Genomic DNA, 13,283 nt, shown 5'->3' on the forward strand with positions numbered 1-13,283 from the left:
GGCCTCCGGCGGGGCCCCGGAGTGGTGGGGCCGCTGGGGCCCGGGCGGGCCTCGGGGGGCCCCGGAGGGGCCTGCTGTGGGGAGCAACGCACTGGACCAAGTTGGGGTCTTGCCGGAGAAAGACCAAACTGTGAGCGGGGCTTCAAGCAATGGCCTGTTGGTATGGTTTAGATCGGTCATGTTCTGTGCCCTGTAGGACCGTGAAGGCAGAATACATCCTCGTCCTGTTCGGTTATGTGATTAAAGGCTAATTTCCATTAGCGCAAAGGAGTGGAGAACAATGATGGGGGAAGGGACCCCAAGAACCTGATAAGTGCCAGGGGTCCCTTGCCCCAGCTCCTCCCCAGACCGTCACAGCGAGCCATCAGCCCTGCGGGCCCAGAAGTGCCACTCACCAGATGGGTCAACAGGAGCAGCTCTCTGGATCACCCTGCAGACTGGGGGTGTTACTGCCTGCAGGGGTGTCGGGCTGCTTATGGGATGCTGGGAAGAGCATCTTGGGATTGTACAAGACACGTAGGATGTTTAGGGAAAAGACCAGAGCTGGGGGAAGGTGGATCAAGGTGGATAAAGGAGGAAATGTGGGAAAATGGAGAGAAGAGGGGATAAAAGAGGCCTGTAGCACATCAACAGGCTGGTCAGTACGCTTGTCTGACCATGGCCTGCACACCCGATCACCATCGTCCGTCCTGCTTTATCAAACTCTATTTATAACCATTTTCCTGGTTGAGGGGGCTGTCTGTTCTGTGCGTGTGTGTATGGAGCCAAGTGCCTGCCACAGGAAAAGGGGCGAAGGTTCACAGGAGCCATGTGTCTGGGGTGCCGGGAACTGGAGGGACTGCGGCCTGCGCGTGCTGTATGTCAGTGTATGTATCTATGCATATATACGTGTGTGTGTATGTATGCAGCTGGGAGACCGGGGGCTCCAGGGTCCAGCTACCGGATAATCTGAGTGTCGAGGGTCTGTGTGGCTGGCCATGTGCACAAGCATATCTGTACTCTGTGTGTGCGCGCCCACTGGGGGTATGCACTCGCTCTTCCTCCCAGCTGGGCCTGGGGCCGTGGAGCTGCAGGAGCCTCACCTCTGTCAGGCTACTTGGATTCCTGCCCCAAACACACACACTCTTTACTTCCCTTTTTCTTTCTTTTTTTTCCTTTTTTTTCTTTTTTTAATAGTAACCTTCGTTGGCTTGTCTCATACTAAATTGTAAATCCTTTCAGATAAAGGCAAAGCTTGAGTGAATTCTGGAGCAGTTTATGATCTTGACTATACCCTGTGCTCTGTTCTTTTTTGCGTATCTCCGGCAAACATGAGATCCAAACAGAGACCTAAGACATAAACTTGAAAGACACCCGAATGCAGGCATGTACTGCAGTCTACATGTCTGTCCCTGTTTTCTACTTGACACTAGTAGTAAGTGGGCATGCACTGAAATACATCGGTTTTAAATAAATTACAAATTACCTGATACACTTTGGAAGGCAAGTTAGATTAAAGAATTCCCTTGGCTTCCACACTTTTTTTTTCTCTCTCTCCACACAAAGTGTGGCATTTTCCACTTGAGAGAATTTAGTCATTTATTACTCTGTCATTGCACATTTCTCTACAATACTAGAAATTTAAAATGTGTAACTCCTTCCACAGTTCCTTTATTGCATTGCGCTCCCAATTTTGCTGAAATGCTCTGCACAGCTGTCCGATGCACTGGAAATTTGTAAGGTATTTGAAAAGTAAGAATTCATTTAATCAGCAAACCAGTAGTTAATCCTTTCTAGGAATTAATTTCAGTAATGACTGTATGAGCACTATTCAATCATAAACATGCTGTTAGAGCCACCTCTGTCTCTGTAGTCTCTCGATGGTGCTGCAGCTGCCCTATTTTGAAGGGGCATGCTGCTTCATAAACATTTTGCTATGACCACTTCAGTGTGCTTTCTTGAAGTGTTCTTGAGCAGTGAGATTTGACTTCACATTTTATTTATGTTGTGTTTTGCCTGCAAAAACATTGTTTTATAAAGCAGAAGGAGCTCTTTGAGCATATTCCCACACCTCCCCAGTTTCTGGAAAGATCCCTCCAGTAGCTGGTCTGGGATGGTCAGACTGCCCAGCAGCTGGGACCAGCATCCTCAGGCCCCCCCAAGTCTCTGGCACTTTTAGGTATGAGCCTCCAAGCCCCACAGCCCCATGCCCGTTGCTGGCACTCAAAACTCTCCCACGCAGACATGGCCTGTGCACCCCTCCATGTAACTGACCCTTGACACTCAGATTATCCGGTAGCTGGACCCTGGGGCCCCTGGTCTCACACTGCATGTACATTACTACTTTCTCGAGCAGTTTTCAAGAGAACTAGTTCCTTCCAAGACAAAATTTGGGTACTGTTCTGGGCATTGTGTTGTCTGGAGACTTACTGCAGGAGCCATGTCAAGTTATGTTGCTTTTGGTCCACACAGTTCCTTATCCCAGCTGGCTTTCTGCACTCAGACATCCTCATTCATGTTTATGACAAACTCCAGGAATGTAACACTCTCCGTTTCATGTTTTAAAAACACCGCTCCAGTAGACTATAACTCACAGCACTTTGAAATTAAAAACAACACAAAATTGCTCTTGTGCCTTGTACAAGAGCAACTAATGGCACCCAGCAAGACTCAGACCATGTGCTGTGCTGATCGTCCAGAGAGGTGCTCGGGGACATGGGCACGAGAATGGACATCGCCCGGGGAGCCACCCAAGCATTCCTCTGTAACAAATGCTTCTGCAGGATACCTGTGGCATTTGTAGTGTGCCTAGATATGGCATTGGCTTAATAGCCATAGTTTCTCTAAAGTGTTAGCTGAAAATTCCAAAACTAGCCTCAGATTTGGGGTTTCCAGTCTGAATTTGATTTGCGCAAGTTGATGGAGTTGGACATACTTAGCAAATCGGTGTATTTCAATTAGGTAGACGAAATCGTTGCCGCCTAGTCCCACAAAATGAAAAGACCTGTTCCTGTAGGATTCTTCCATCTGTAAGTACATTCATTCTGTAGAATCTCATCCAAATTCAGCTAACGTCTAAATCAAGATGGTCTGCCGTTTCAACAATCTGCTATTGTAAAGCTGTTTTCACTATCAGTCCTTACGTATATATGTGCTAAAGTTTTAAAGCTAATTTATCAAGCAAACACCGCACACAATGAACCTTGCCAAGCGAAAAGCTCGGCCTTGTGTTTCCTTAACAGAAAATGCTTTTGAGGGGGATTTATTTGATAACCTGTTGGTCTGGCAGCGATATACGGTCCCTCTCACCTTTTGATTTCAGCAGCTTAAGTCCAATTAACAGGCTGGTCAGAAAATATTGTTTCTGAAGGCAATTTTGCTTCAGTTTGGTTTCTTGGGATTAAAAAGCTGCTCCACGTCAGTAGCAAAGTTGCAGAAAAATAGGCAGTCCCATTCTGGTCGTCACAATGAAGAGACATGGGCCTGAACAGACCTGGCAGCTTCCCTAACCTCTTGCTCTATAGGTTGGATGCAAAAGGTCAGGGCCAAGGGGCATTGGTGGATGGCAGTTACGGAAACTCTAGCAACTGCTTCGGACTTTATCAAAGAACATCAATCTCTGAACTGCCAACCCAGTAGTATTGCATTAATTAAATACAGAAAATAAAGCTATAAAGAGGCAATAGTGCCTACACATATCTGCAGTATCTGAAATACCAAGAGCATGATTTTATTTTGAAACGGTGCCATTTCCTATCAGCACACAAAAGGCAGATACGGGGAAGTTCCAAAATTGAATTATTAAGTATCAGACTCTCTTACTAAATTATCATTACAAAGGGCATGCACAGCCATGGATCAAAGAGCTTTGGAGAGCAACAATACTGCTACAGATGAGTAATGCCTTCTAATCTGTCTTGGTAACATGGCTGAGACATGCTTAGGAACACTCTCAGGAATGCAATATATGCATGTTAATAGTTGTAGTTACGTGTAATCCTGGGAAAACTTTCAAGTTGTTAAAGGAAGTGTAATAAAGACATACTGTGTTACGTCTTTCCCAGCTGCTCTTCTTTACGGTTGTTTGAGGAAGGAGACGGCTCAACCGAAATAGAGAAGGGGGAGTATGTCCTTTTGTTGCGTGATTTGCTGTCGTAGCATTACGGAGAACAGCGATGGCAAATGAAGGATTCACTCTGTGCCTGGCAGCTGCCCCTGCTGGAGTCTGGGGGGGTGGCCTTGCAGAAGGAGCCCCTCACCCTCAGCATCAGGGTAAGCAGGGACACATTTGTGCTGCCAGGGTCAGGTCAGTCACACAGGCAGGGAAGGGCTTATGAAGAGCTGCCTTCTCCTGTGCCCGGTCCTCTGCAGGCATTCGACCAAGAACACAGGCTGTGAGAATCCTCTAAAAACCTTAAGGAGCCCCAAGAGGAGCTTCTGAAACATCTTGTCTCACCCACCTTCCCTGAGGAGTCAACAGCCAAACTGAAGGAGCGGAGAGCCTCAGCAGATCACTTACTGGCACTTACTACACCATACATTCCTGGTATTAAAAAAAAATCCTTGGGACCCATCTGAAGTCTGGTGATTATTATGGTCAAGAAAGAGTTCCATTGCTAATCTTTCTGAATATGGATGCTCAGTCTTAGGGCTGGCAGAGTTTCGTCATGTTTAAGGAATAGGTAATTCCTCTGCAAAAATAGTGCCTCATGTCAGCCCTGTCAACACCCTGTCCCCGACAGAGTGGCATCAGTAGGTTATATTTTCAAGAGGAGTCGCATCCAGCCTTGCTTTGCTGCAAGAAGGTGCTCACCATGCGCAGTGCAATGCACTATGCCCTGGGCAGCTCTCCAAGACACCTGAAGGGCATGGTAGGCTATTGCCTGTCTCTTAGGTCCAAAAGAGGGTTTTTATGCTCCACTAGTTCACTTTCTAATATTGAATTACCACCCTAATTTTAAATTACTTTACATCCTAGGTTGCTGACCCCTCCGTGACTCACTGTAGCTCCATGGAAAATGGAGTGTTGGCGGAGACCACACTGAGACTGCTTGTGATCAGAGAGGCCCAAGGTGTGGAATTCATTTGCACTAACGATTAGACTGCACTCACAAAAGGCTAATCACTTCTGCAAGCCTTCCCTGAACGGTGACGGGAGGAATCAGCCTAGGAAAATTTTCAATGTGAGAGAGAGAGAGGAAAAGGAGAGAAAAGGAAAGGGAATAAAAAAGAACAAACAGTAATAGCAGTGTTGGGAAGTAACACAGAGGAGCGCTATATTAATATTTTATTTAATTATGATTTTATTTGTCCTTGTTTAAGACTTAAAAGCCATTAAGATCTAGAAGTGTAAATAACAGAAGGATTCAAGATTACTGAGTGGATATCCCTTGAAGTGCAAAAGCAGGATGTGCTTTGTACTTGTAATAGATATTCATGTTCTACTTTTTTCAAACTTCACATGTTTGGAAATGATTTCAAGTGTTCTCAGATTTTTGCACTTGAGAACATCCGCAGGTGTAATTTTTGCTGGCACATATAATTGCAGGCACATTTTATTGTACTTAGATGCCTATTTTGTTTTGTCTGGAAAGTGAGCAGTCTGACATCTAAATTCCCCTGCAATCAGCTACGACATAAACTCTATCTACAGATGTATTCTTGACATAAAATTGGAAATGAAGTTGGTGTCCTTTCCAAAAGTAATGCCTTCATCCTCACATTGCTAGACTGAAGATAGTAGGTTTCAGGTTTTATAATACTACTAAATCTTTGTCAGCATATAGTTAAGACATATTAGCAATGACATTTTAAAACTATCACCCTGATATTGCTAAACCCATTGAAATAGCCAAGTAGCTGCAAGTAGATAAAACAATATTTGATGAAGATGGCAGTTTGGAAAGCTCTGCTACTGTGTGAAGAGTCAGCCAGGTGGTGCTTTTGAGTCACGATGTGGTCACACTGCCAAAAGCAACACCGTGCAATTCTCCTGCTAGTTTCAAAGAAGATTTATGGCATTCTGCAGGATCTTTTGGTTGTAGCATAAGGCACAGTAGTAATAATTTTGCCAAGTACTGTATTTTGAGCTATTGATATTGTTACAATTTGCCCTAACCACTCACTCTGCATGGACCAAACTTCTGTAGGTGGCCCCAGGATTTCCTGTGCTTGTAACCTCTGTGCGTCTGGGTAGCAATTGCTGGAACCAGTTGTGTTCCCTGGTGCAGATCCCACCAAAGGGTCGTCAGAGCGTCTGCCAGCACCACTGGTTTTTGGCCCTGCAAGTCACTCTACCATGTCAGGCTGTCAGTGGTAGTCTGAAGACCAAACGTAGCTGCCGTAATCAAAAACATGAAAAGGTTGGTTGCAGCCTGGCTTTTAGCTAGCCAGCAATATTTCTGCAGTTCCCTATTCTTGCAGCCACATAAGCAAGAGAAAAGACAGAACATTTCTCCTGAGACGAAACAGAGACTTCCTCAGATGACAGGAGCTTCCCCTCCTCTGAACACAAGACCACCAAAGGAGTCTACGTTTCACGATTTGAATTTTCTATTTTCTTTACTTTCTGCTCACTGACCTCCCTCTCCCACAGCCCTTCAGCCGCCAGTGTCTCCCCCCATCACAAACCCTTTCTTTCCACATCTTTCATTCCTGGCTATACAGATCCATATATCATTCACACCAGCGTTGTCCTTTTCAATCACATAAATGCTGACTGGCGTTCTTTCTGAAGAAAAACTAAAAATACCTGCTAATTATGTGGCTGTAGAATCACTCCTTGTTTTATGAATTAATTTCTTTTTCAATTTTTTTTTTTAACCTTTCATTGATTCTTGCTCAAGGTGAAAGTCCTTGCAGTATTTTTTCTTAGCCATTAAATCAACAAAACTCCCTGAGACATAAATGTGACTTGGTACTCAGCATTTCGGGCGTTCCTTTGCTGTCGCTTTTCCTGTATTTGCATATGGCACACAAACACACTGCACTGTGAAAAGATGGCATTTGTATCATAGAGGGATGGAGGAAAGAAAAAAACCTGCCTTACCAGTTTCTGTCTGGGTCACCTTGTCACCATGCTGTTAGAGAGCCTTTCAGAAGTACCTGAATGTCTTCACAGTTTCTTTAAATAATAGTGGGCAAAATCCAGGAGGGCCTTTGGTAGCAAACTATGACGGTGACTGATTTAATGTGTATGATTTGCTATATAATCTCCTATTTGCTATGAATCATTGCTACTAAGGTAGTGTCAGAAACACAGGAGTTGTGGACCTAAAGGGACCTGCATATTATTCCTGGGGGAATGTATTACCACAGCATCATCTGTGAGGAATTACTAAAACTTCCCTTCATCACATTGTCCCCAGACATACATACATATATATACACATACATACATACATGCATGCATACCTGTTTATAATACATACATATGTGGGTGTGTATATATACGTATACACACTCTTGTAAATATATATATATTATTCTATATTTTATATATACTTACATAATGACAAAAAAGTCCTTGTCTTTAGAATTTACTTCACAGATTTTTGGGGAATTACCCTTTGGCACGTATACTGAACTATTAGTGTTAATTGAAATTTGTGTGGTACAGGTTAGGAAGTTAAAGCTGCAAAGAAATAGAAGAAAAAAATGAGGTTGTGAACCATTGCTCTATAATACTTGATAATACTTAGGAACACTTACACAGCACTTTTCATTTTCACAACTTTAAAAAAACCTAACTAATTAATCTTTGCAACATTCCTGCATAGTAAGTGCTATTTTCGAATAATACCTTAATTAGCACATTTCCAAACAGCCCGAAAGGAGATACAACAGAGGGCTCCAGAGACGAGGTCATTTTAGATGAAGCTGTAGTGGTTACACAGCGGTGCTGCTGTTTGCCTGTGATCTGACCCAGAGCACGTGCTCCCCTAGACTACAAAGTGCAAACAGAAAGGTAATTAGTGTTCAATTACTCCTGTTTTCAATGTATTAACACTAATGATGGGGAAGTACTTCTACCCTGCACATGTGACACAGAGAAATGATCCTGAAACATTGTCACTGGCATTTTGTTGGAAATTAAACAACTGACATGCAAGTTACTGATACAGAAGAACTCTTCCCCTTAGTCTGTAGGTGAGTGCTGTACCACTGATCCCAGACCTGCTGCTCTGCGAGCAAGGTTACAAAGCCTGGGTTGCCATGTGCTCCCACTTAATTTCCTGCGAGCTGTCATTGCCCACACCATTTCCAGTGGTCTTCCACGTGCCTTGTCCTCCACACCACAGGCACAGGGTCCTTCTCTCCCTCTCACCTCCCAGCTTCAGCTGTGCAAGAGGCAGAAGGTGCTGTGGTTCCTTCTGAGCTCCACGGGATGCTGGTGCTGAGCAGCCAACCGGCAGGCCAGGCTCAACAGGTAGGTGTTGAGCTCATGCTGCGTTAGCAGAGCCTCCCTCTTCCTTTCACCCTTTTTGCTGCTTGTAGGAAATTAGCTTCTGTAGGAGCAGAGCCCTCTGGCAAATTCACTTTAAGCTCACCCCTCATTGGAGGGTCTGGAAGAGACAGACAGGCAGCAGTTCGGTTGCAAAGCCCTACTATCTTTATGAAACTAGGCTAAAAAGTGTTTTTTAGGGATTCAGCTTCACTGCCTCTCTCTGCTTCAGTGTCCACTTTGTTCTCCTCAGCACTAAAAGGACAATCCTACTAGCTGCTAACATTGCACGCTCAAGCCAAATATCACCCACCATGCCAGGGAAGGTGCAGTAGATGGATACTATCGCAGTCAGAGTAACAGCATCTTCAAACACTCAAGGTGACAAGAAAGAACTTGGGGCCTCATCTACGTTGTACTTTGAGAGCAGTCTCAAGCCCTCGTGTGAAGCCCTTGTTCTCTGACCATCCACTCTATGTACTCTCAGGAACTGGAGCTATGATTAGGGCAAAACCAGACATACACACAGAAGGTAAATGGTGTGCTTTAGGGTGTGCAGAATGGCCTGCAGTCACTTCCAGAAGGGCTCTGTCAGCACCTACAAGCACAGTGTGATGGTGATTCAGGCTGCCTCTGAGTCCTTCTGGCAGTCTCAGGGTGACCTCTGGTACCTCAGAGACATGGCTTCTGGTACCGCAAACAGAAAGTCATAACCTCAAAGGGGAGCACATAGAGCAGGCTTCAGCAGCTTCCTCCCCAGAAAGCCTGGGTGTGGGTGGGATGCTCCTCTGAAGTACAGTGCTTTTTCAGAGCTCCCAAAGAGTCAGCCAGGCTGTAACGATGTAAGTTAACCTCTAGTCTGAGCAACAAGATGTTGACATCTCCATTAACCATAAGAGTTTGCAGGCAACTCAAAAGCTGGTGGGATCATAATTAATAAGATCAGCTCCCATGAATGATGTGGTGATCATGGAGACTAAGGCTTGCCTGAACAGCAGGCGCTGTAAGAAATTTAAAGGCAAGGTCATAGAATCATTATCATAGAATCATAGAATCATTAAGGTTGGAAGAGACCTCCAAGATCATCGAGTCCAACCATCAACCCAACAACACCATGCCCACTAAACCATGTCCCTAAGCGCCTCATCTACCCGTCTATATGTATGAAACAAAAATGTAGGTCATAGTTATGGATTGGTACTTCGAAAAGAATGATTTAGAAAATAATTGTGAAGGCCTGATAAGTCACTAAGAGCACATGAGCTCCCAGTGTGTTGCAGCAGCCAAAATGCAAAATGTCAGGTGTAAACAATGTCATTTCCACTGAAACCAACAGTACTGATTGGAGTATTGGCTCCTCACTTCTGATCTCCATTTCTTAAAAGAATGTTGGCAAGTGTAAAAGGGTTCAGAAAAAGTCTGTAATAATTATTTGAGATCTGGTTAATTTATTAGAATCATAGAATCATAGAATAGTTTGGGTTGGAAGGGGCCTCTAAAGGTCATCTAGTCCACCCCCCCTGCCGTGGGCAGCGACATCTTCAACTACATCAGGTTGCTCAGAGCCCCGTCCAACCTGACCTGGAATGTTTCCAGGGATGGGGTATCCACCACCTCCCTGGGCAACCTGTGCCAGTGTTTCACCACCCTCAGCGTAAAAAATTTCTTCCTTTTATCTAGTCTAAATCTATCCCCCTTTAGTTTAAAGCCATTCCCCCTTGTCCTGTCGCAACAGGCCCTGCTAAAAAGTTTGCCCCCATGTTTTTTAGAAGCCCCCTTGAAGTACTGATAGGCTGCAATAAGGTCTCCCCGAAGCCTTCTCTTCTCTAGGCTGAACAACCCCAACTCTCTCAGCCTTTCTTCACAGGAGAGGTGTTCCATCCCCCTGATCATTTTCATGGCCCTCTTCTGGACCCGCTCCAACAGGTCCGTGTCTTTCTTGTGATGAGGGCTCCAGAGCTGGACGCAGTACTCCAGGTGGGGTCTCCCCAGAGCAGAGTAGAGGGGCAGAATCACCTCCCTCAACCTGCTGGCCACGCTGCTTTTGATGCAGCCCAGGATACGATTGGCCTTCTGGGCTGTGAGCGCACATTGCTGGCTCATGTCCAGCTTTTCATCCACCAGTACCCCCAAGTCCTTCTCGGCAGGGCTGCTCTCAATCCCTTTATCCCCCAGCCTGTGTTGATACTGGGACTTGCCCCGACCCAGGTGCAGGACCTTGCACTTGTCCTTGTTAAACCTCATGAGGTTCACACAGACCCACTTCTCGAGCTTGTCCAGGTCCCCCTGGATGGCATCCCATCCCTCCGGCGTGTCGACTGCACCACTCAGCTTGGTGCCATCTGCAAACTTCCTGAGGGTGCCCTCGATCCCACTGTCTATGTCACTGATGAAGAAATTAAACAGTACCGGTCCCAATACAGACCCCTGTGGGACACCACTCATCACCAATCGCCATCTGGACATTTAGCTGTTGACCACTACCCTCTGGATGTGACCATCTAACCAATTCCTCACCCTTTACCGGACAGTCCACCCATCAAATCCATACCTCTCCAGTTTAGAGAGAAGGATGTTGTGGGGGACCGTGTCAAAGGCCTTACAGAGGTCCAGATAGACGACATCTGTAGCCCTTCCCATGTCCACTGATGTAGTCCCTCCATCACAGAAGGCCACTACATTAGTCAGGCAGGACTTGCCCTTGGTGAAGCCATGCTGGCTGTCTCGAATCACCTCCCTGTCCTCCATGTGCCTTAGCATAGCTTCCAGGAGGATCTGTTCCATGATCTTCCCAGGCACAGACGTGAGACTGACTGGCCTGTAGTCCCCCGGGTCTTCCTTTTTTCCCTTTTTAAAAATGGGGGTTATGTTTCCCCTTTTCCAGTCAGTGGGAACTTCACCAGACTGCCACGACTTCTCAAATATGATGGATAGTGGCTTAGCAACTCTTCCAATGAGATATCAAAGGAACCCAATCTCAGCAAAGAGAAGATCCTATAAATACCTGTACAAAAATACACCTGGCAGTAGAAAACTCTAAGCTAATAGGGAAAAGGCTAGAAGCTGAAAGTGTCAAATTCAGACTGAAAGTAGAGCTCATCGAGGATATGTAATTAGAGATTTCTAGTCGGGGAATTCTCTCCAAATGTAATGAGTAATGAGTAACTTTTCATGACATAGAGTTTATCTCTGGAAGAAGCTGCAAGCGTGAGGAAGTATGTACTTGATGAAACTGTATGGTCAATGCTATGCAGGACATCAGAGCAGATCATTGCAATGGCTTGCTGGGGCATTTCCATCTCACGCAGAGTGTCAGCTTGCCAGATTGTCTAAACTGCACACATACCAGTTCACATCCAGTCTTACTCTGAAGAGAAATAAGTTGTCTCCTGGCCAGGGAAACTCAGACATAGACTAGAGAGCACAAAAATCTCATCCTTGGAGTATATGTCCAGCTCAAAATAGCTCCCATGGACCCTTCCTATCTACTATATGCCATCTAAAGCAAGCCTCATGTGTTCCATGCTTCTCCCTAATCTCATATACACTATGCCATTATCTACATGCTTCACATTCAGAGTTACACTGCAAAAAGCCACATGTGACTGGCTGGGAAGCAGCTGTGCCTGTGGTCAACATCTGCGAGGATCATGCTTGCACCCACAGCTTCTTTGGCAAGAAGATTTGCCAGCAGCAACATGAAGAAATAGCAGACATACAAAGTACAGACAGCTTTTTACAACTGAGCAGCGCTGGTTTGCATTAAGGATGTTGGGAGCTGCATGCAGACATGGAAATGTCAGAAACCAGCCAGGAATGGCCAGCTTTTGTGCCAAACTGCATGTGGTACTTGGGAGACTGTCTTGGTACCTCACATGGTCAGCAACCTTTTGCAGTTAGGGCTGCATGCCAGAGCTTGACAAATGACAGACAACTTCCATTTCAGACTCTTCACTCACTATAGCAGCTGAAGAGTGAAAGACAGAGAGAGAGAGGGAGAGGAAGAGGGAGGACCAGGCAGGCACTATCTCCCTTCTCCCCACCATCCTTGGAAGCAGACTTGGAGAGATCAGCTAAGAGCACATGTCCGGCTCATAGGGCAGAAATCTAGCTTCAGCACTCTTGATGAGGATAACCTTGTTACTGTAGGATAAAGCAGGAGTGACCTGTGCTAATGAGAGTATCCTGACAGGTAGTCTGCAGTTCCTGGCAGCCAGAGAATGAGAATCAGCTGCATCTGGTGCCCCAAGGGTACCTTCCAAAAGTACTTCACCTTGTCCTGAACTTTCCATCACACACAGAAGGGGAACTGCTCTCTGTTCACAGGGGTGGTCTCCTGCCTTGTTTGCTTGCAAAGCAGTGGTAATGATTTAATGGTGTGCTGTTTGTTGGTCTTGCTTGCTTTTAACAACTTTTCTTTGTAGTAAACTGAGTTGAATGGTTGTATCCTCCACCCTGGTCTTGCACCTAAGCTACCACCAAATGAGGATAGACTTGCCATAATCCATAGGATGACTTCTACCCTCTGGGATATAGGATGAGATCATGTATAGGAAGTGTTAACCTTCCAGGAAGATGGTTGCTGGAAGGTGGTACTTCTTGCTCCAGCCACAGACTTGGCAGATACTTGGCAGCGTCCTGGAAGGGACGGATCTGACTTTCCTTAATGTTCAGGATGAGGGAGAGGTCTTTTATCCAAAGCACCTCCTTACCCACTATGGATTGTTATGTGCCATCCTGTATGATAGAGGTCACGCTAACTAAGCTGATCTTCACCGCAGCGATCAGCAGCAGTAAGAGCTGGTATGAGGTGCAGCAGGTGCAGAGGAGAGGCTGAGGAGTTCCCTCAAGCCTTGATTTT

Source organism: Pygoscelis adeliae, unplaced genomic scaffold, assembly GCF_000699105.1.
Source record: "Pygoscelis adeliae isolate BGI_AS28 unplaced genomic scaffold, ASM69910v1 Scaffold175, whole genome shotgun sequence".
NCBI classification, from domain to species: Eukaryota; Metazoa; Chordata; class Aves; order Sphenisciformes; family Spheniscidae; genus Pygoscelis; species Pygoscelis adeliae.